At 39.5% G+C, this 25,305-nt stretch overlaps 1 protein-coding gene across 1 annotated transcript in view; it reads left to right on the top strand.

Annotated features, from left to right (window-relative positions):
- The window catches only part of SH2D4B (SH2 domain containing 4B), a 530,802-nt gene that overhangs the window by 34,838 nt on the left and 470,659 nt on the right, over nt 1-25,305 (top strand). The window lies entirely within an intron of this gene.

Raw genomic sequence — 25,305 nt, forward strand, 5'->3', positions numbered from 1 at the left:
CTTGTGGGCTTCAAATGCCCACAATGAAGATGGAAACCGCCTGCAGTGAATAATATAAGTTATTCTTTCCGACGAAATCTGACACAGGCGGACATATTACACACAATATGTGAGTATGTAATGCTGAGAAGAAAAGTTTGTGAATGAACTCAAAAAAAAACAAAAAACGATAGATAGGTGGACCCCCGCTTTAAGTTAAAATCCGTATTTTTTGCTAGAACATTACTTAGAACCCCCAAACTTTATATATATATATATATATTTTTTTAGCAGAGACCCCAGAGAATAAAATGGTGATCGTTGCAATATTTTATGTCACATGATATTTGCACAGCGGTCTTTCAAATGGAAAAAAAGACACTTCCATTAATTAAAAAAAAACTGTAAAGTTAGCCCAATTTTTTTGTATAATGTGAAAGATGATGTCACGCTGAGTAAATAGATACCTAACATGCCGTGCTCTGAAATAGCGCACACTCTGGAATGGCGTCAAACTTCAGGACTTAAAAATCTCCATAGGCGACGCTTTCAAAATGTCTACAGGTTACCAGTTTAGAGTTACAGGGGGTGGTCTTCTGCTAGATCTATTGCTCTCGCTCTGATGATCAGGGCAATACCTCACATGTGTGGTTTGAACACCGACTTACGTATGCGTTCCCTTCTGTGTCACAAGGACAGTACTAGGCAGGGACATGTACTCTTTATGGAGGGATCTGGGGTCTATAAAAGGTCTTAAAAGTATTCAAAATGCCAAAATCTGCATTTTGAAATACTAGGGATTAAAAATCTGCACCATTGGCAGCCAAGTAAACTGGAAGTGATGTCATGACATCACTTCCGGGTTACTTGGTCCAAGACGTGATCGAAGCCGATTCCGGCTTCGTTCAGGTCTTCGGCCAGCCGGTGGAAGTGTCGGCTGTTTTGTACGGGCCTTCCGGTGGGACGGGAGAGCCCGGGAGAGCCACAGAAAGCGGCGGGAAGGGGGCGTCCCTCCCGCTCCATAGGATAACAACCGAGTGGATTTTAGCCACATTGGTTGTTATCCCAAGAAAGCCAACTGCTGGCTCTAAAAAACGGTACCGGTACAGCTGCAGGCATCACCCCAGTGCAACCCCTTCAAGCCGAGAACCCATATTTGCATATGATCGGTGTGAAACGGTTAACCACCTCAAGTCTGGACATTTTCACCTCCTTCCAGTCTAGGCCATTTTTCAGTTTTCAGTGCTGTCACATTTTGAATGACAATTAGCCAGTCATGCAGCACTGTACCCAAATTACATTTTTATCTTTTTGAGACAGATAGAACTTTCTTTTGGTCAAGGACAATATGATTGGTGCGGCAGTGACCAGGGACACTGTAACTGGTGATTAGGTACAATTTGACTGGTGCGGCAGTGATTAATGACACTGAGTGGTGACAGCATGTAGAAAAAACCAAACTACTGTTGGGGTGATCAGGGATTTTTTTTTTGCACTTTGATTGCCTTTTACAGTGATGATGTTTACTGTAATAAGAAATTGATACCACTGCCAAAAGGTTATATTAATGAAACCTTGTTTACTACTGTGATGCTGTGATTAGTAACAGCTATTATATGGTACAGGGCTCACAATGACAGCTTTGTTTACTAATGTGTCTGTGTTTGCTGTGAATGATCACAGCGATCACATGGTACCAGGGCCACTCACAATGGAACAGTACCTTGATCGATAATCCTTTGTGTGCGGTCACTAGAGAGCACACATGAGCGGCCGTTGTAGTAGGAGATACCGGTATGTCTACCCGCATTGGCACTGCTTTCTTCAGGCCGTTTTTGTACAGCGGCCAGAGGAGAGGCAGCTAATGGGCACCATAAATGTGTTCCTTATCTCTAACAATTTTGGGTCAGTGGCTTAGACAGCACTGAAGCCAAAGCATCTGCATGTCAACCAGGGAAAAAGCATTCTCTAAAGAGGTGTTTTTTATGGCAGCTTCCATAATCTCTAATGACTGTCCTTTTAAGGGCTGTATGGCCTGGGAAACTAATATCCTCAATAATAAATGGAGTAGCAGTATTCATGGAATGATTATGAAATGGTCACAATATTGTATTTATTTATTTTGAGTCCCTTACATCCACAATAACCTTTTTTTCAGGAATGCCCAATTATTGACTTGATTAATTGGGATATATCCTTGGAAATGGTTCTTCTTTAGATGTAAAGCTTCTGTGATATAAATAGCTTGAGTTTCTTTTACTACCTACCAATAGGTGTTGCTACTAAAAAAAAAAATTGTAACCATTGATTGTCTTCTGTCTTTTTAATATACGAGATGTGATTAAGCTAGTCCTTAAAAGCTCACTCCTTCCCTAGTCCAAGATCAATGGTAAAAGAGTAATCAATTTTACATGACTTGGTTCACTGACCGGTAATGCAGCATCTACCAGACAGGATAGCTTTCTGGCCATGAAAGAGTGTGTTACTTTTGATGATAATATGCCTTGCATTAGTTTTGCATATCTAATAGGTGTCAGCTTCATATTCATAGTATGTTTGTCCTTGTAAAGAACCTTTTGTTGCCATGGTGTTTTTTTTTTCAATGGTCACTTGACATCTTTAGCTTCAGTGCTTGTTTCTTCTCTAAATTGCTGTATTTTGTATAGTACCATACTGAAATCAAAAGTGAATTCAGAATGCATCACCCATCATGTTTAAAAGGTGCTTTGTACAAAAATATTTATCCATACATTTTTTAAATTATTCATAACATTTTGGCTTTTTACCTTTGGCTTCTTCCTTTAAACGAGGCTACTGGAAAGTCAACTAGGTTGCTGTAGGAGGACCCATGTTTCCCCATAAGATATTAAGCAGCCAAGTACCAATCTTCTTGTAAGGTACATTGTAAAACCTCAAGGATGCCAATTTTAAAAAGTTGTTGGCAAGGGATACCATGAGTCTGTGATGGCCTTTTAAATGGGTTGTAATTAAGGGAATAGAAAAAAATAATGTTAAGCCAGTTTACATCTTCCATGTATACCTTGTTTTAGTGTATCTATTTATTTCTGCTTGTGTGAACCTTATACAGAGCAGAAATATATATTCTATGTTTGCTCCATGCTGGACCCATACAATGTCAAAGCAGGTATCATTGGGGATATTTATAAATATAACATAGTTTCCACTCTTTTACAGCATAGCTGTTGTCATATTCTACATAAATTAATCATATTTATAAAATTGAGAAGTTACTTAAAAAAAAAAAATTAAATGTGATTCGTTCAATATAAGTGTGAGAACACAGTTACTTTTAATATATGCATTTCATATTCTGTAAGGATTTGCTCCAACTGGAGGGCTTCCTAATAACCATTCCAAAAATTGCCTCCCTGTATCATCAAAGCTAGGCTAAACTCGCCGATGACAAGCTCACCAGCTACCAGCTGACAGAACAGACAAGACTCTCTGCACCAAACTGATTGGCTATGTTGAAGCTCAAGATGTCCTTTACCTGCCTCTCCCACCACAGCCAATTAGAGGAAGCCCTGTATTCATTGATGAAATGGAAAGCTTCCTGTGAATGTTTGAGTGGCACTGAATCAGAGAGCAGGACAGGAAGTCCCCATCCTGCTGCCGGAACACAGTGATGTGGCTGATACAACATACAGTATACAGCACTCTCTTAGTGATCCAAATAGTTTGTTTGGACCAGCATGGTTCAAATGAACAATTTAAAGTCACAAGATACAAGGAGTTAGGTTTTTAGTTCAAGTGCTGTCAGGGGTCGCTGTTGCTACTTTTGGGAAAAGATTTCCTGGTCACTTCATTATTTTGACTGCATGGGTGAGTTGTTATGCCAATAGCAAACTTTAGCTAGCTTCTTTATGGCTTTTGGATTTCTGTGCGAAAACAGCAGTGCCAGAAGTGAATATTGTTCAAATGGTTTTCCTTATTTGACAGTATTGTTAACCATTTTACTGCACTTCAGGTGATACTGTTAATTTGATATTTTTTCCTTTAGCTAGTATGTGTTTTTTTTGTAATAATACAGATGTTACCTCTGAATATCAACACATATCCTTGCTTGCTAAGCTTCCTAACTGACAGGAGCTGTAACATATCTGTGATAGGTTTCTTTCTAATGACTGTTTGAGAGGCAGTGTAGATAATCATTGCTTCTGTGACCATATACTCTCCATTAGGTCTTGCAATTCTTTCTGTCTTGCTTTGATGCTTTGATCAAGCTGAGTGAGTTTTTTTTTTCCCATACTCTTTATTGCATATCAAAAACATACATATCTACTCTATCTCTCACTAGTCCCGTCCATACTTTACTAGACATGTGCGATTTTTTTCGTACGAATCGAAAATTCATACATTCATACGAATCCGAAATACGAATTTTAATGCATACGAATTCTGTATGAAATACAAAATTTCATTTCTGAATTTCGGATCCAAATTCATAACAAACATTCGTAATTCTTACGAAAAGTTAACAAACCTAAAAGTTAAAAACCCAGGAAGTCAGCACAGCACAGGGATGGTGGGAACCCCTCATAATGATAAATTCATCATAACAAAAATTCGTAATTGTTAAGAAAAGTTAACAAACCTAAAAGTTAAAATCCCAGGAAGTCAGCACAGGGATGGTGGGAACCCCTCATAATGGACACAGCAGGTGTACAGACCTGGGAACTTAGCACAGGGATGGTGGGAACCCTATGGGAATTTATGAAACATGACTGGTGTTTTGTTCAGCAATCAGAGAAAGTCAGCACAGCACAGGGATGGTGGGAACCCCTCATAATGGGCACAGCGGGTGTACATTCAGACCCAGGAACTTAGCACAGGGATGGTGGGAACCACTCATAATGGACACAGCAGGTGTACAGACCTGGGAACTCAGCACAGGGATGGTGGGAACTCTATGGGAATTTCTATGCTTACAAATTTCATACAAAATACAAAATTTCGTTAACAAATTTTGGAATTTCGGATCCAAATTCCATTACAACAGAAACGTGACTGGTGTTTTGTTCACCAATCAGAGGAAGTCAGCACAGCATAGGGATGGTGGGAACCCCTCATAATGATAAATTCATCATAACGAACATTCGTTATTTTTAAGAAAAGTTAAAGAACCTAAAGGTTAAAAACCCAGGAAGTCAGCACAGCACAGGGATGGTGGGAGCCCCTCATAATGATAAGTTCATCATAACGAACTTTCGTTATTTTGCGAAAAGTTCACGAATCTAAGGAGACTTCGTATTTCGTATGAATCCGAATTGAATTTTGGACACGAATTACGAAATACAAATGAATTTTCGTACGAAATGAAACTAAACAAATTTATTGACGGCGCACATGTCTACTATTTACTCCAAATTTTCTAATATTTCTGTTGGTTTCTCCTACTCTCATGACTTTTTCATATGCTATGATATGGTTAACTGCATTCATCCATTCTCTGATAGAAGGAGTTATAACTTGCATCCATCTCTTAGCAATTTGCTTTCAAGCCTGAAAAAGTGTTTTTTGCAAAAAGATCTTTACATGTCTTGACCATTCTTCATCATTCAACACCCCCAACAAACATACTTCAGGGGTACAAGGCACCAGTCATTTAGTCATTTCAGATAATTCTTTTTATTACTTGACTTCAATATCCCATTACCTCCCTATGACCAGATCAAATGGCAGAAATCCGCTTCATCTTGATGATATCGCAAACATTCTGATGTTGACATTCTACCCATTTTATAAAGTCTAATAGGGCTAAGATATATCTGGTGCATTATATACAATTGTATCATCTTGTTATTATCTATCGGTGATACCAACAAATGGGAGGAGCATAGCTCCTCCCATTTCGTATCTTTCATTACTGGGATCAAAACCTGCCATTTGTCTCTTACTTTCCATGGTTCTCTACCTATTTTAGCTTGTAATAGAAATGAGTCCAATATTGATATAATTCCCTTCGACCCCTGTGTCTTCAGGGGGTATTTTGATATCTTAAGTATATTGGAATAGTTACAATTACTGTGTACAAAGTACAAAATCACCACAACAATTGACTGTAAAGTTCTCGTAATTTACCCAACGCGTTTCAGAGTATCTATGTCTCCTTCTTAAGGGGTGTTTATAAGAAGGTCAATCATATATCTGTAATGTAGTGATAACAAAAAGTCAAACACAAGATAGAAATATAGAGTAAATAACATTCTTAATAGCATATGTGTTACTATCAGATAGATATTGTGTAGACTCACATATTTTGTGGACATACTGCAGGCAAAACATCCCAATAAAGCTATTAAAAAATAATTTTCATTGGACAGCTGACGATACTGAAGCCAAAGGAGGGCGTAGCCCTGTAAGTAAAGGTAATGAAATCTATTATAAGACATGATAAGGGGTATGAGTTCAGATAACTTGCATATGTTTTTTAATATTTTTTATTTTTTAATATTCGATCTCTTAGAGAATTCACAAGTGAAGTATATGCATGTCCTACCTGCTTTGCGTAGGAACAATTAATTGTTGAAAGGTTGATATAACACACTATATAGTGGATGTCAACTGAAAGATAATAGATGCATGACAAACGGTCATTTATATATAATATATATATATATATATATATATATATATATATATATATATATATATATATATATATATATATATATATATATATATGTGTATGTCTCTATTTAATTTTTTATGATGATGATAAATCTTCACAAGATAACCTCTCATTGTTTCAATATCACTGAATTTACCATGTGGAACATGCTGGGAATAATATATATTCCTTGTTAAATATAACTCGTAGAGTTTAAAAAAATGTTTTTTAATTAGTGTCAAGGTACATGAACGGGTCATATGTGTAATATTAATCACACCGAATGTATGAGTAGCTTACTAATAATGAATAAGCCCTGTGGTTGAGCTAGAGCATATAAAAGCCATTTGTAACTTGCATGGGAGCAAGTGCTAATAGCCAAGACAAGAGACTTTGAGTTTATATATGTATGTGATGCTTTTAAATATTAACCTTGAAAATGAAGCAATGTCAGTAATAACTGAAATAATGGTACAACCAGTGATATTGAGGGTATCAGTGTATCGCTGAGATTTATAATGAGTCATACCTTAGTGTATAGGAAGCAGCCACGTGGAGACACATCCTGGCATCCAGACCCTCGGGTGGATGTCAGCCATGTCTAACAGGGGCTTGCCTAATATACTCCTCTCTCACCAATAGCAGGCGCAGCCGATAATTATCAGCTGCACCTGAGATGGAGGAGGAGATTAGGGATGTGTAATCCCCAGGCTTCCTGAGCCGAATGTGCACGCCCCCATCCTGACCGTGCATGCACAAAGTCAGCATGATTGAACGACGATGTGCACCCACGGCCCACCAACACATGAGCTTCACCGGCAGACATTGCATGCCCCCTGGGATAGCAAGATGGCGACCAAATGAGATGGTGTCATCTGTAGCCTTCATGGAGAGCTGCCATGGGTTAACAAATCTGGGCAGCTTAGTGTGGCGGGCATCACAGCAGTCCAGCCCCCAGGGGTCGACGGGCATGTGATAATTGTTTAAATAAACGTCAATAACTCGATCGATCATTGTGGGAAGGCATAGCAGGAAACATAGCAGGGAACATACGATTATTTCCATAGCCCCTTGGTGGCCAAACCTGAAAGCACAAGATAACAGGCAGATTTAGGGGAACACAATCGACCGCTAGTGGACATTAGACATGGATTAACAAAAGAACATATATACATAAGGCAGGAACACCCTACGTACATAATAAGGTACATAAAGTAAATAGTCAAAAATGTAAAAAATATAGTAATAATACAAAATTGCAGGTAACAGGGAGAGATTGCAGAAAAGCATCAATAAGGACTAATCGGTTATATATTCACAGGAAGGAAAATATTAGGGCTGCGGAAATTAACGATTTATTCCTTGATTAATTGTTAATTTTTTTGATCGATCAAAATTCTTTTGTTCGGTATTCACCTCTCTGCCGGCTTCCGGGTCTTCAGGGAGTTCTGTCAAAGATCTGGTGATGTCACAGACATCGACGTCACCGGACTCCTCCCCCCTTCCCCAAGAAGTGCCTCCATCTGCTAACAAAGGCCTGGCAAACCAGAGCTGGTTTGTCAGGACCTGAGGCAGGTGTCCTACCTGGAGAAACAGTTGAAGTCACGAGCCGTGGCTCTACATTCTGCAGGGAGAGCGATCTAGAGCTCCGGGTGGAGTGTGGACAAGGAGATGAAGGTCCAAGTCCAGGAGGTGGAGGAGAGGTGAGCAAGGTTTAACAGTGTACGGTGCTGAAAATGATTCAGGGATCTTATCCATGTACAGTTATCTTAATGCAGTAAAATTTGACCCTTCATTAATCCCATGGTCATCTTAAAGTGTATCTAAAGGCCAAATAGTTGGATCCTCTTGGTGGAGAAATCAACAAAGAAAAAGGAGGAGATGGCTAAATACTTTTAAAAAGGAGACAGAATCTTTTTTAGGTTTATCAGTGATGGATGGAAAAAATACCATGGCATCACTAACATAAAAACTGGGTACAACACTTGTGGGGTGGTGCAGCGGCAGTAAACACTTAGATTCTAGTTACAGTAGCAGAACTGTATTGAAGTTGATTGAAGTTCAATAAAACACAACTACCTAATGAAACTAACTAGTGTCAGGTGATTGTATGTAGTGTATACCACATTTACCACTGACTAATGCAGAGTTGCAATGCAAGGAGATCAGCTAAAAGTAGTTGGATCTGTATGTGCGTTATAATTAATTGAAATTAGTCGATTAATCGATTTAAAAAAAAAATTGATTAATCGAACACGAAAATTTTAATCAGTAACAGCCCTAGAAAATATATTATATTTTCTTTACTATTTTATTTCTCCATTCCTCCAGAGGAGAAACCTTGCAAGAAGGACTTGAAACAAATAGCCTCGTTGAGGTCAGGTGGTAGAGTAGCTTTGAGGTTATGTATCCAGTGCAGCTCCATTTGGAGGAGGGTTTTGTTCCAATACCCTCCTCTGGAGCTGGGATGGACACGATCTAAAATGAGTAATTAAATTTTAGGAAAATTACCTCCATGTACTCTTTTAGTGTGTCGGCCTAGAGGCAAGTCAGGTTTACTGGTCTGCATGTGTTTTATGTGCTTGTAAGCACGTTTACAAAATTCCAATTTGGTCTTACCAATATAAAAACAGCCGCAGTTGCAGCGTAGCATATAAACGACATCAATGGTTTTACAGTTGGCAAAATGTCTAAGATGGAATGTTTGCCCGTTAGGGAGGATGGGGTTTCTTTCAGTGTAAATGTATTTGCAATAATTGCAGGCACCACGCATATATCTACCTTTGTATTTGCATGGATGGATCTTTACGGGCTTCCCCTTTGTATTCACTGGTAATAAGTTTATCTCTGATGAATGTATATTTTTAATGTAAGCAGGGGGCGATCTGGGACTAATTGCCCGAGTGTGGTATCTAGAAACAGCATATGCCAGTATTTATTGAAAATGTTGTTGACTTTTGGCTTGTTGATTTGAATATCTTGTGATGATGCATAGAGGATTATTGTCACGTACCTTACAGCGGAGCTCGAAATTATGAGGGTGGCCTCTTGCGCGGTTTCGGTCCAAGCACCCCTGGTGGTGGGTACAGGGAGTGCGAGGGCAACTAAAGGGTGCAGGTGCCTGCAGGCAGGAGGCTGGAACTTGGAGATACAGGAACCTCTGCTGAGGAGATGTGGAAACTGATCACCAAACTTGTTCAGCGGGAGCCAGATCAAGATCAACTGCAGAATCAGGAACAGGCAGGAGTCGGCAACAGGCTGGCAGCGGGGTACCAAATCAGAAGGCAAAACCGTAGTCAGAAACAGGCAGAGGTTGGCAACAGACGGGCAGCGGGGTACAGAATCAGGAGGCAGAGCCGTAATCATAAGTTCAAGCCAAGGTCAGTATTGCAGGTACAGTAGAGGCAGGTTCAGCAGGCAGGGGAGATCCAAGAGAATGGTCAGAAGATAGCCGGGTTTTCAGGAACAAGGTCAATCAGGCAGAGTAACGACAGGAACACAGGAACAAGCTGAAGACAATCCAGCACTGATGCTAGGCACACTCTCTGTTTATATAGGGTGCTGTGTGCCAGGATTCGCGCCAGCGTACGTGCGTGCGCGAATGCGCATTAGCACATTAGCATCTTAGCACATTGGCGCATGCGCGTTAGCACATTAGCGCTTTGCCACTCGCGGGTGCGCATTAGCGGGCTCGCGTTCGCATGGAGGTGCCATTGTGCATGCCCACCCTGGATCTCATTTGTCTCTGGCTATGGTTCCGTGCATGCACATTGGCATTAGCAGAACGAGGATTGGCAGCTGATGCACGGAGACGGGTGCTTGCTGTGTGAGTTCTCTGACAATTATTGTCATTTTTAGGCTTCTGTGTGTATATGAGTTTTTTTCCTATCATGTGACAGTACTCATTGATAGGCTCTCTTGAGAATAGCCTCTAGTAAGAGCCTGTCACAAAGTTGTTGGGCCTGTAGTTTGAAATTTTCATCATCAGAACAATTACGCAGGATGCTGTTACCTGCCGTGGGTTTCCTGTAGGGGTCACTGCCTAGGTTGCCCTCATTGTCCCTATAGACCTCAACGTCTAAAAATGCTATACGCTCCCTGTCATGGGTCATAGTAAAATTTAAGTTGAACTCGTTTTTATCCATTCTACTCAAGCAGTGCTGCAACTTTTCAGTAGGTCCGTCCCAGATGACGAAAACATTGTCGATTCGTCTTCAAGGAACATCTTTTCCCACTCCCCCAGATACAGATTGGCGTAGGATGGGGCACAAGAGGTCCCCATTGCTACGCCCTGTATCTGGAGGTAGTGGGAACCGTGAAAGGTAAAGACGTGTTCTAAAATGAATTCTAGGAGAGAGAGGATGAACTCGTTGTAGGCCAAGTCCCACTCTCTTCCCACACTGATAACATGTTTATCTGCCCGAAAACCTTTGGAATGAGGAAATGAACTATACCAAGCTTCAACATCAGTCGTGACTAGTATAGCATGTTCTGGGATGTGCAAACTATCTAGGATTTGTAGGAAGTGGATGGTATCCTTTACATAGTTACATAGTTACATAGTAGGTGAGGTTGAAAAAAGACACAAGTCCATCAAGTCCAACCTATGTGTGTGATTATGTGTCAGTATTGCATTGTATATCCCTGTATGTTGTGGTCATTCAGGTGCTTATCTAATAGTTTCTTGAAGCTATCAATGCTCCCCGCTGAGACCACCGCCTGTGGAAGGGAATTCCACATCCTTGCCGCTCTTACAGTAAAGAACCCTCTACGTAGTTTAAGATTAAACCTCTTTTCTTCTAATTTTAATGAGTGGCCACGAGTCTTGGTAAACTCTCTTCTGCAAAAAAGTTTTATCCCTATTGTGGGGTCACCAGTCCGGTATTTGTAAATTGAAATCATATCCCCTCTCAAGCGTCTCTTCTCCAGAGAGAATAACATGAGATGGAATGGAGGTTATGTGGGGTTTAAGATATTTGTCCTGAAGTTTACTGGCATTATCACTGATGGCGCCTCTCCCTGAGATTATAGATCTACCTGGAGGGTTAACTGCATCTTTATGAACTTTGGGGAGTGCATAGAATGTTGCACGGGAAAGTTTGTTCTAATGAAGTCCCATGTCGTTTTTTTTAGTAGTTCCATTCAGATATGCCATATCGACCAGTGAATAATATCCTCTGTTGTATTTTGCTACTTTATATGATGTAATCCACCGATACCAGTCCTGATTTTTCAGGATCTTATTACACATCTCTGTGTATTTTTTTATTGTCAAATATGACAATGTTACCTTCTTTACTGGCCGGTTTTATGGTAATAAGATTATTGGAAGAGAGTTGTTCTAAGGCTTGAGTTTCTTTCACATTTAAATTGTTGTGTTTGCATTTTAAGTTTTTCCAAACCATTGTTAATCAGCCTTAAAAATGCTGCTGCATTAGGGTTGGTACTTGAGGCTGGGCATAGATCTGACTTCTTTTTAAGTTGTGACTTTGTGGGATTATTATCAGTAAGTACTGGTTCCTCAATTGTTCTTAATAGTTGTGAAAGATCAATAAGATCAATCAGATCGGTTGTATCATTCTCTTCTAGTAGAGAGATTAGTTGGTCAAGAGTCCTATCTTCCTGTGGAGTACGGTCAATGTTGATGTGTTGTTTTTGGTATAGAATTTTGAGAATTAATTTCCAAATGAAAAGTTGGAGGTCTTTATAGATTTCAAAATTATTAAGATCATGATTTGGACAAAAACTCAGTCCCTTTCTTAAAACTGCGATTTCATTCACAGATAGACTATATGACGATAGGTTAATGATATTAAAACCAGTATCAGTAGAGACTATGTTCACAACTGGTTCTATAGAACAATTGATGTGACTGTGTCGGGGTGCAGTGATCTGGTTTTTGCTAAAATTAGGTCCAAAAAAGATGGATCGATGAGAGCCCAATTGGGCTGGTTAGAAGATGAAAGATTAGATGAGGAGGGGGAACCTCCATTAAGTGTTGTGTCTGAAGAAGAAGAAGTACCCTTCACCGTGGTGGGTACATTACTTTGTACCATAGGAATAGTAGAATTACACCCAGGTGTTGGAGTAGAGAAGTGAGGAACATTGTGAAGAGTGTCCAAAGTAGTTTTTTTCACCGTTTGGACACTCTGTTGAATCACCATGGTATTGGTGTTTGGTGTTTGGTACTTGCCACTTTTGGGTTATTTAGATGCCATCTGTGAGGGAATAGAAGTAACTTTAGAAGAGATTGAGAAGCAGAAGTTTGCTGATAATGTTTGGTAATCTTATTATTCCGAAAGCATTTTTATCCCGTCTATATTTATGTCCTTTTTTGATTAGTATATCCTTGTTAAACATTTCTAAATGCAATTTAATTTTTTTTCCCTATCTGGTCTTGACTTATGCGTTTTTAAATAGCTGTAATTTTTCACATGTATTAATGATGTCATTATCCAAAGCTATTGACCTTTTGTTGTATTCACATATAAGCAATTCCATTAAAGTGGAGTTCCACCCACTTTTACAACTCTTCAGCATCCCCCACTAAACTGTGCTATGTAAACGAATTGGATATTTTTTAATTTTTTTTCTCAGCACCTACTGTATATCTGCTGTATTCATTTTTCACTTCCTCCTCCCTGACCATGGCCCATCGCATCATTTCCTGTTTGCAATGCCTTCTGGGAAGGGGCGGCAACTTCCTCTGACACTGCCGTTGCTATGGAAACCTGACCTGAAACCTATTACACTGCTTGTGCTGCACTGAGCATGTGCAAGATCTGCAAGGTTGAGATCCAGGAAGAAATACAGTCTGGCTTCAGATGCCCACACTTAAGATGGCCATGGCCTGCTGTAAGTTTATAAAATAACAAACTACTGCTATAAACTAACAAAACAGACCTTAGTTTACAGACTAACTTTACTAGAATCCATTAAGCTTGTGTATTATAGGGGTATTTTTATTTAAAAAGTATAATTTCGGCCGGAACACCACTTTAAGCCTAGTGAGCAAGTTCGCAGTATTTTCTCCCTTTGAGATTTGAAATCAGAGTCCATATCTTCTAATGTGGGGAAGATCTGGACTCTGGGTCCCAATGGGTTCATGTTTTCACCAATATAGTCCTGAAAGTATCTAATATGCCAAAAGAGTGAGGATTTTAGACAACCTGAAAAACAATGATGAAATTTCTGAATTCAATTGTTCATTATCACCAAATTCCTTAAGGTGGCCTTCCATTAAAGTATTCCATTCTTTACCTGTAAAGTTAGTCATAATGACTGATAATGATAATGAATGATAATTAATTAAGACTGTTAACTAGCTATTAATTTTGTAGCTAAAAACAAATGATAAATTGTTGATGTAAGAAGAACAAAGATTGAGTTCTACGCTTACCAACAACATTTTTTGTTATATTTTATAATTGTTGTTTGTCTTAAGGAACAGAGCACTGATAAGGGCAGGGAGTGGTATCTATTACCAAAAAATTAACCAATAATTATATCGGTGAGTGTGTCTCTGTTGGGTGCCACATCCAAACTGACTATATATAAAAGCCCTAAGTGGACTTTTAAGGCACTAACATAATTTGTCGAAAAAACATATTTTATTAGGCATAATACACACAATAAAAACAAAGTATATTGGAATGGTTACAATTACTGTGTACAAAGTACAAAATCACCACAACTTTCTTCAGGTATTCCGATGTTCGCATAGATCCATGTTCATACAACTGCTCTAATACAACCATGACTTTCTGTTTCCATCTGGATTTCCTCTCAGCTGTTCAAATGCTGGATTATTCTAGATGAGAATTTCCTGGGGAATATCCCTAAACCCTACTATTCTCTTAGCTTCTTTCCACACCACTCATACCATTGTGAACATGGGAATCTTAATTTTAGGTAACCTCGCTGTTTGTGCCTCCAATCCTACCACTAAATCCTCTACCTAGAGTATTTCCAATAGGTACTTTTCCACTCCTCCTGTTCTTTCCTGTGTTTTCCAGGTCTGTAGCTATTTTAACTGCCCTGCCAGGTAATATATCTATATATCTGCCATCCCTGCTTCAGTTTTCAATCGCTGTAATGTTGTTATTTTAAGTTTGGATCTACCATTAGCCCAAATCCATTTTATAAATTGCGATTTTAACTTTTTAAGATATGGATTTTGGTATAACCACTGAAGAATGTGAGAATACATATAAACATTTGGGTAACACTACTGTCTTAATTAAATTTATTCTTCCTGCCACTGAAAGGGTTAGCTTTGACCATATTCTCAACTTGCGTTTAACATTTTTTATTATTAATTATATGACCTGTAGCTTCAGAGTCAATGCACCAGGTACAAAATGATGAGGTGCTCGCTTTGGAGTGAAAAACACACTCAGTATCTGAAGCATCTTCTAGTATTCTTTAACACTGCTGTACTTTTTTTAACTTGCCTCTTTTTCTGATTAATTCTAGCTTTCCAAATTCAGCAATTTGCCTTTAAGTGATTTTTATGCACACAATGTGTTTACACTGCATATTATTATTATTATGGTTGGTGGTTCTTTGTGCAGATTCGCAGTACAATAAATTTCACTGTTTTTATTTTCTGTTTTTCATTCACAAGGTTTGTTTTAATACATTCCAGGCTAAGTTCATCACTTTGGCAAGCATCAAGTGCTGTAACAAGTTATCTGGGAGACCACTGAGTAACAGTGCTGCTATATGAAAGTATTTTATTTCTTCTATAGCTCCCAGGTGACTATTTCTAAGGTTCATTTTCTATAGTCCTACATGTACTGGCCCTTCATTAGTTTAGTCTGGTATAGCTTTCCAGGTTAAGTACAATTTGTTGTATTTCTCTCCTGTGTACTTTCTGTAGTTACTCCCACATTTCTTTTGCAGTTCACACTTGCATATGTTGCATATGTACACAATTTTTGATCATCATCTATACTCAAGAATATAGTGCTTTGAGCTTTGTGATCTTTCTCTGTCCGCTCATATGAAGGTGAGTTTGCTTTGGGCCCTTCTATATACTTTCATGTACCCTCTCTTATCATAAGTGTCTTCATTTAAAATTCTAGTTCTAGTTTGTCAGATTTGTGACTGAAATTTTGATGAAGCACTGTTATGCTTTCTGGCCTTTTTTTCAAAGACTGTTTTCCTGTAAGTCTGAGCTGTTTTTGTATTTGTAGAAGTATTTAGTACATTGGCTGTAGCTGAGCCCATAACCTGTTGGAAAGCTTCTGCAGATAAGTCAAGATGTTGGTGAACACGTGGCTTAGCCCTTTTTTTTAGTTGGAGATAACGGGAATATAGAAACAGAAAATTACATCACAACCATGTAGTTCCACTAGAAAGAACATTACATTATACATGCATTAAACACCTCCACCTAGTGGCAGAACTATTAATCACAGTGTAATATATGAGAATGGTGGTTGTACCTATATCTTTATAACCCTTTCATGACTAAGCCTATTTTTGAAATTTGGTGTTTACAAGTTAAAATCCGTATTTTTTGCTAAAAAATTACTTAGAACCCCCAACCTTTATATATATATTTTTTAGCAGAAAATCTAGAGAATAGATAATAGAGATTGTTGCAATATTCTATATCACACGGTATTTGTGCAGCAGTGTTTTAAATGCAAATTTTTGTGAAAAGGGACACTTTCATAAATTTTTAAAAATTCAAACAGAAAAGTTACCTCAATTTTTTTGTATAACGTGAAAGATGATGTTACGCCGAGTAAATAGATATCACACATGTCATGCTTTATAATTGCACACACTCGTGGAATGGCGACAAACTACTGTACCTAAGAATTTCCATAGGCGAAGCTTTAATTTTTTTTATGGTTACCAGGTTAGAGTTACAGAGGAGGTCTAGTGCTAGAATTATTGCTCTCGCTCTGACGATCACGGCGATACCTCACATGTGTGATTTGAACACCGTTTACATATGCGGGCGCGACTTCCGTATGCATTTTCTTTGTTGTTTAAAAAAAACATCCCTTGTGACAGTAATAAGTGGTGACAGGTACTCTTTATGAAGCGATCGGGGGTCTAAAAGACCCCCGATCCCTCCTTTGCACTTCAAAGTATTCAGATCGCCAAAAACAGCGATTCTGAATACTGTGTATTTTTTTAAAACCGGCGCCATTGGCAGCTGAGTAAACAGGAAGTGACGCCGTGACGTCGCTTCCGCGTTTACAATTAGAAGGTTGGAACGAAGCCGCCCACGGCTTTGTTCCAGCCCGCCCCCAGCCACCGGAGGCAGCCGATTTGTCACCGGGCCTCCCGGTAAGAGCAGCGGGAAGCGGCGGGAGGGGGGGGGCGTCTCCTCTCGCTCCTCCGGTATAACAGCCGAGCGGCTTTTAGCCGCATCGGTTGTTATACTCGGATAGCCGATCGCCCGCTGTAAACAATGGTACAGGGATGATGCCTGCAGCTGCGGTCATCATCCCGGTATAACCCCGGAAAGCAGAGTATGCACATCTGCGTACGCTCGGCGGGAAGGGAATAAACAGCATGCTAACAAAATACACCATGATTGTTATTCCTGCATTAGACAAAAATAAGGAATTCTTAGAAACATCAGAATTAAGAGGAGTGTTAGCCTTCAGACAAAGTAATCAAAAATTATGCAACCTGCCACAAAAGATTGTAGCAGGAAAAAAATATCCAAGGTTAAAAACAAGATATAACTTTTTAAATATTTGCACATTTTTTTTTAATTGTTGTAAAGGCGAAAGTTTTTTTTTACCTTACTGCATTCTATGCAGTGAGGTAAAAAAACCTTCTGCATGAAGCTCCTCCCGCAGCCCCCCTAAATATATACCCGAGCCTGATCTCGATCCAGCAATGTGCACGAGAGCCAAGGCTCTCTTTGCAGCTGTTAATCAGAGTCAGTGACAAGAGAGCAGGGCGGGGCTTTTGAACATGCAGAGCAGGGCTTGGGAGCGAGCATGCACGAGTGCCCCCATAGAAAGTGGCTTGCGATGAGGACACTCTGCAGGGTGGAGCATCCAGGAGCACTGGCAGGGGACCTGAGAAGAGGAGGATCAGGGTTGCTCTGTGCAAAAACATCGCACAGAGTGGGTACATATGACATGCTTATTATTTTAATAATAAAAAAAAAAACCACTAGGCTTTAGAATCACTTTAAGGATCATTAAAAATGTCCTATTTTTGACAAAAAAAACGAATTATGTAAAGTCCGGTGAACATTAAGCACAAGAACTGTGGTCACTCAGTAGTTCAATCATGGAAACAAATGCAGAATATGAATTGGCAGGTTTAGGCAGGTGGCAATAAAGCTGTTTCCTTAATCCAAGGGGATGCTAAGAATGAGAAAGAGGCCTGCCAATGTCACGGGCAAAAATATACCGATCATTCATTATCTGAGCATCCATCTCCAGCAAAGAAAACTCTGTTGAGCACTAATCCATTCTCCCCTTTTAAAATGGCTGATATGATATAATCGAAATAAATGTATTTCAGGGTGTAATACCCATAAAATTGAGTTTAGTGACTCGGCCAGTCATGCCTGTCAATTTTTACTATGTAGTTATACTTCATTTGCTGATTAAACAGGGCAGAAATTTTAGCTTTTCACTTATCCCGTTTTTTCATCTTTTTAATATTATCCTGCTCAGTACCATAGTAGACAACCATGCACAGAGCAGAAATGCCCACAGCCATAATTATATATGGTTGTATAACTTGATTACATTTTTGAAGAGTGAAGTTGAACTGAACAAGAATTCTGACCTTCAGCTGTTAGAAGCAGCTGTACTTATTTTTATCTTTTTGGATGATGATCATCAAATGAAGGCGATTTGTAGTCTGTTGTTCTTACAGTTAAATTCCACACAAACGTATATATATAAAAAATATAACTGTGTATAATTTAAATGCTGCTACTATAATTATTTGAAATCTTTTTGTTCGAGTCATATAACACTTATACTCTTGAATAAATACTGAATAATGCATGACAGAAATCAGACTATGGGCTCATGCTCTAAAACTGAGCTCATAATTTTTCCTCCAGCCCGTGCCCCCCCCCCCGACTTCTCCAGCAAGATACAACCATCAGTCTCTCCCCTCATGCCAAAGTACTAGGTGTAATTCTAGACTCTGACCTGTCCTTTCATCCCCAAATATAATCACTGTCCAAATTGCGCAGACTTCACCTCTTAAACATCTCCAAAATACTCCCCTTTCTAACCGTTGACACCACTAAGCCACTTTTTCACTCCCTTGTTATCGCTCGCCTTGACTATTGTAACTCCCTCTTCATTGGTAAGGATGAGCTGAACACCCCCCGGTTCGGTTCGCACCAGAACATCCGAACAGGCAAAAAATTTGTATGAACAAGCGAACACCGTTAAAGTCTATGGGATACGAACATGAAAAATCAAAAGTGCTCATTTAAAGGCTTATATATACAAGTTATTGTCATAAAAAGTGTTTGGGGACCGGGGTCCTGCCCCAGGGGACATGTATTAATGCAAAATTCTTTTTAAAAAACGGCCGTTTTTTTGGGAGCAGTGCTTTTTTTTAATGCTTAAAGTGAAACAATAAAAATTAAATATTCCTTTAACCACTTGCTGACCAGCCGCCACAGATGTACTGCTGCAGATTGGCACGGCTGGGCGAAACAATGTTGTGTAACGTTGCTTCGCCCTGCTCGCCCACGAAGCCAATGTGAGTGCCCGGCTCCCGCGATCGCTCGTGGCACACCGAGAACCAGGATCTGTGTGTGTAAACACACAGTTTCCGATTCTCTGAGGGGAGAAGAGACAGATCGTCTGTTCATACAGAGTATGAACAGCGATCTGTCATCTCCCCTACACAGCCCCCCCTCCCCTTCAGTTAGAACACACACTATGGAACACAATTAACCCCTTGATCACCCCCTAGTGTTAACCCCTTCCCTGCTAGTGACATTTTTACAGTAATCAATGCATTTTTATAGCACTGATCGCTGTACAAATGCCAATGGTCCCAAAAAATGTATAAAAATTGTCTGAAGTGTCCACCATAATGTCGCAGTCCTGATAAAAATCGCAGATCGCCACCATTACTAGTAAAAAAAAAATAATAATAAAAATGCCATAAAACTATCCCCTATTTTGTAGAAGTTATAACTTTTGTGCAAACCAATCAATATACACTTATTGCGATTTTTTTTTTTTACCAAAAATATGTAGAAGAATACATATCGGCCTAAACTGAGGAAAAAAATAGGTTTTTTTATATATTTTTAGGGGATATTTATTATAGCAAAAAGTAAAAAATATTGCTTTTTTTTCAAAATTGACGCTCTTTTTTTGTTTATAGCGCAAAAAATAAAAACCGCAGAGGTGATCAAATACCACCAAAAGAAAGCTCTATTTGTGGGGAAAAAAAGAGCGTCAATTTTGTTTGGTTGCAATGTCGCACGACTGTGCAATTGTCAGTTAAAATGGCGCAGTGCCGAATCGCAAAAAGTGCTCTGGTCGGGGGGGGGGTAAAATCTTCCGGGGCTGAAGCATTTAATATCATGACTGGGGGGTGTCTATGGTATGCCTGTAAAGTGGCGCATTTTTCTCATGTTTAGAACAGTTCCACGGCAAAATTATATTTCTAAAGGAAAAATTGTCATTCAAAACTGATCGCGGCTGTAATAAATTGTCAGGTCTCAGCAATATAGATAAAACTCATTGAAAAAAAAGGCATGGGTTCACCCCAGTCCATTACCAGGCCCTTTGGGTCTGGTATGGATATTAAGGGGGAACCCTGTGGCAGAATAAAAAATCCATACCAGACCCTTATCCGAACATGCAACCTGGCAGGCCGCAGGAAAAGAGGGAGGGAACGAGAGAGTGCCCCCCTGAACCATACCAGGCCACATGCCCTCAACATGGGGAGTGTGCTTTGGGGTCTGACCCCAAAGCACCTTGTCCCCATGTTGATGGGGACAAGGGCCTCATCCCCACAACCCTTTCCTGGCAGTTGTGGGGTATGTGGGCGGGGGGCTTATCGGAATATGAAAGCCCCCTTTAACAAGGGGACCCCCAGATCCCAGCCCCCCCTATGTGAATTGGTAATGGGGTACATTGTACCCCTACCATTTCACAAAAAAAGTGTCAAAAATGGTAAAAAAGACAAGAGACAGCTTGGGACAAGTCCTTTATTAAAAAATTAAAAAAATAAGAATGTCAAGCAATGTAAATTTATGCCACCCGATGGACCAAAAAAGAAAAAAAAAAAAGAACCGCAACAGTTCCGTCTCCATGGCAGGCTCTCGCCAAGTGACGCTTCTTCTGGGTGACATGGAGGCAGAACTGTTGCGGCTTTTTTTTTTTTCGGTCCATCGGGTGGCGTGAACTTTACATCGCTGGACATTTTTATTTATTTATTTTTTAATAAAGGACTTGTCCCAAGCTGTCTCTTGTCTTTTTTACCATTTTTGACACTTTTTTGTGAATGATAGGAGTACAATGTACCCCGTTACCAATACACATGGGGGGGCTGGAAACTGGGGGTCTCCTTGTTAAAGGGGGCTTCCAGATTCTGATAAGCCCCCCACCCGCATACCCCCACAACCACCGGGCAAGGGTTGTGGGGATGAGGCTCTTGTCCCCATCAATATGGGGGCAAGGTGCTTTGGGGTCAGACCCCAAAGTACCCTCCCCATGTTGAGGGCATGTGGCCTGATACGGTTCAGGAGGGGGGTGCTCTCCCGCCCCCCTTCTTTTCCTGTGGCCTGCCAGGTCGCATGCTTGGATAAAGGTCTGGTATGGATTTTGGGGGGACCCCTTCGCCTTTTTTAAAAAAAATTTGGTGCAGGGTTCCCCTTAAAATCCATAACAGACATGAAGGGCCTGGTATGGATTTTGGGGGGATCCCCACGCATTAATTTTTTAAATTTTTGTTTCATTGTTCCCCTTAATATTCATACCAGACCCAAAGGGCCTGGTAATGGACTGGGGGGAACCCCTTTTTTTCAATAAGTTTTATCTATATTGCTGAGACCCGACAATTCATTACAGCTGCGATCAGTTTTAAATGACAATTTTCTTTAGAAATGTCAATTTGCTGCAGTACTGTTTAAAAATATTTAAAGGAATATTTAATTTTTATTGTTTCACTTTAAGGAATTAAAAAAATCACTGCTCCCGAAAAAACGGCTGTTTTTAAAAAATGTTTTTGCATTGATACATGTCCCATGGGACAGCCTTTAAAATTAGCTTTTGATTTTTCATGTTCGTGTCCCATAGACTCTAACGGTGTTGCGGCAGCTTTCGAATTTGCCCCAAACACCGCATATTGTTCGGTGTTCGTTGAACATCCGAACAATCAAAATTCGGCCCGAACTTATGCTCGGGCCGAACCATTTGCCCATCCCTACATATTGGCCTACCTCTCCGCAAGCTAGCCCCTCTTCAGTCTATCAGGAATGCCACTGCCAGACTCATCCACCTTACCAATGGTTCGGGGTTTGTCACTCCTCTCTGCCTATCCCTCCACTGGCTTCCTATTGCCCAACAAATAAAATTAAAAACACTAACATTAACATAGAAAGCCATTTACAATTCTGCCCTGAGCTACATTACCAATCTTATCTCCAAATATAACCCAAACTGTCCACTTTGCTCCTTCCAAGACCTTCTACTCTCTAGCTCCCTTGTCTCCCCCTCCCATGCTAATCTCCCAGACTTCTCCAGAGCCTCTCCCATCCTCTGGAACTCACTACCCCAATCTGTCCAGTTATCGCCTACTCCGTCCACTTTTAGGCAAACCCTGAAAACTCATCTCTTCAGGGAGGCCTATCCTGCCTTCAGCCAACAACCGAATCGTCTACTTCCCTCACCAGTTCATCCCTCACAGTCACTACCTTTTTGTTTCACCAGACCCTCCCTCTTAGATTGTAAGCTTTATATTGTAAAGCGCTGCGCAAACTGTTGGCACTATATAAATCCTCTATAATAATAATAATGCACACAGGAAAATTGGAGTGTATAACATAAATGATGGCTATATTTTGGTGCCTAGGAGCTACAGGTGTTGCGTATAGTCACACTGGGTATGGATAAAAACTTAGAGTAGATGTTTGAATTAGAACTAAACTTCATTTTGTAGATCACTATCAGGAAATACTGTATGTTATTTCTTATTCATATTTTTTATTTAACCACTTCACGCCTGACCTATAGCAAAATGATGGCTGGGCGGTGACTTTCCCATCCTGACTGGATGTCATATGATGTCCTGTCAGCATACAACAATTGCGGGGGGCCACGCAGCGGCGCAATCTGTCATCAGCTGTGTTCACTGGACACAGCCGATGACCAATCAGAGTATCAGAGCTCGCTGCCGCTACCATGTGACTGCCATGACGAATCACAGTAGGTCACATGACAGTTGCACACAATGAATGGCTTCCTTTCAAGCCATCCAATGTGATTGGTCAATTTGATCCCATGGTACAGACAGGGCCAATCACAGCTATGTGATTAGCTTTGACCAACCACAGCTAATCACAACAAAACAGACTGAATGATTCAGTTTCATTGAGTAAAATGCTTTCTTATAGCAATATAATATACTGCTATAAGCAATCATAATAAAAATAAATCCTGATCACTTCCCCAGAGCAGTACAATTTTACTATGGTAACATTATATTGCTCTGGTCACAGTCATTGTGCTCTGGTCACAGTGTGTTAAAAAAAAATCGTAATAATAAAAAAAAAATGAGAAGATCTTATTTCTATTTTTCGTGCTGTCACCAGTCAGTCTCCCTGATAACCGTCACACCAGTCATATGATGACACTGTACTGCACTGATGACAGTATGTAAAAAAGAAAAAAAATAATGTGAACATTTCCAAAACATAATGACAAAAAAATTACTTCAAAAGACCCACCATGCCTCTTACTAAATACCTTGGACTGTCTACTTTCTACAAAGTGGTCATTTGGGGGATATCTGTACTGTCCTGGCATTTTAAGACTTCAGGAAATATACCATAGCTTGTGGACTCTACAGCTTTCACACAGACCAAATAATATACACCGATTTGAGTTATTTTCACCAAAGAAATGTAGCAGAATACATTTTGGGCTAAATTTGCGAAGAACACTTATTTATTTGCAAAATGTTTTAACAGAAACAAAGAAAAAATTGTTGTTTTTTTTCAAAATCTTCAGTCTTTTTTTGTTTATTTAGCAAAAAAAAAAAAAAAAATCAGTGCTGATTTAATACCATCAAAACAAAAAATGCTCTATTTGTGTGAACAAAATCATAAAAAATTTAGTTTGGGTACAGTGTTGTACGATGGCGCAATTGTCATTCAAAGTGCGACAGAGCTGAAAGCTGAAAACTGGCCTGGGCAGGAGGGGGTAAAAGTGCGCAGTATTGAAGTGGTTTAAAATTTGGTTATCCATTTACTTTAATATTTTGCCTCTCTAGACTGTGTAAATGGTGTAGAGAGAGGAGCACATGCCAGCATATTGTGTATTAGCATCACTATTTATAGTCTAAATGAGAACATGTAGGAAAATAGAATAACATCACAGCTACTTTCAATAACTAATAGAAACTATAGAAAAGGAAATGCAAGTGGACAAATCTTGCTGTTACAGACACCAGATATGATTTAATAAAGCAGATAATGTAAGCAAAAAAGTTAAAGAGCAGCTCCACTTTTGTTGAGAAAAAAAAATCTCCTCTGGGTGATCAATGCACATTGCAAGGATTTTACCAAACTTTGTTGCAGATTCCTACCTGTTTCTGCTCTGAAGAAAAAGCTGTGTGTTTGTCAACGTGCAGAGTGAATCTGAATGGGATGGACTTTTTCATTAATAATCAGATGATGCACTTGCAGTGTTCTAATGAGGAAAGTTGAAGTGTCTGCACTCCTTTCAAAGTGATTAGCCCTTTGGGGGTAATTCACCACAAAAATAAAAATTTTGCAGAGGATGCCTAAAATCTGACTTGTATTTTAGTGCAGGCTTCTGGGAAAATCAGTGAGCAAACCACACAGTAAGAAAGGACATTTTTGTAGGGGTTCTGTAGCACCAATAGTGTATGGAACACCTCTATTTACTGTCTTGCATTTCATTTTACAGAAAATTACAGTTCTGCAGATTGAAAAGGAAAAGTAATGTTTAATAGCATCCAATTACAATACATCTTGTGTAGCAATTGTGCTCTCAATGTTTTATTGTTATTATTATTATTATTTTTTAGAATTTTTTTTTCCCACAAAAGTTGAGTTATCCTTTAAACTTTCAACATTGCAAGAACACATACAAATGTATTACATTTCTATGTCACACTAGTAGAACACTAGTAGGAGTAGAGACATTTTTCATGTGAAAGTGCTTGGGGGCTGCATCATAAAAAAAAAACAGCTGAGGAGTGCAGGCAATTTATTAGTAGGCTGCCGGGGAGGGAATGGGGCTTTGCAAAGACATCACGTCACCTCAAATGGGTAAGGTGACAGTATCCATTAAACTTTTTGCTGCCAGGCCCTGTGCTCCATTTTTACACTCGGGTGGCCAGACCATTTTTACAATTTTTGCTTCGCTTTTTTATTTTTCACTTATAGCTTTCAGAGTTTGTAAAAGACCCCCCCAAACCATATATTTTCTGAAAGCACATGACCAGTAGAATGAAAAGAAGGTGCTACTGAT

This window comes from Aquarana catesbeiana, linkage group LG08, assembly GCF_042186555.1.
Source record: "Aquarana catesbeiana isolate 2022-GZ linkage group LG08, ASM4218655v1, whole genome shotgun sequence".
NCBI classification, from domain to species: Eukaryota; Metazoa; Chordata; class Amphibia; order Anura; family Ranidae; genus Aquarana; species Aquarana catesbeiana.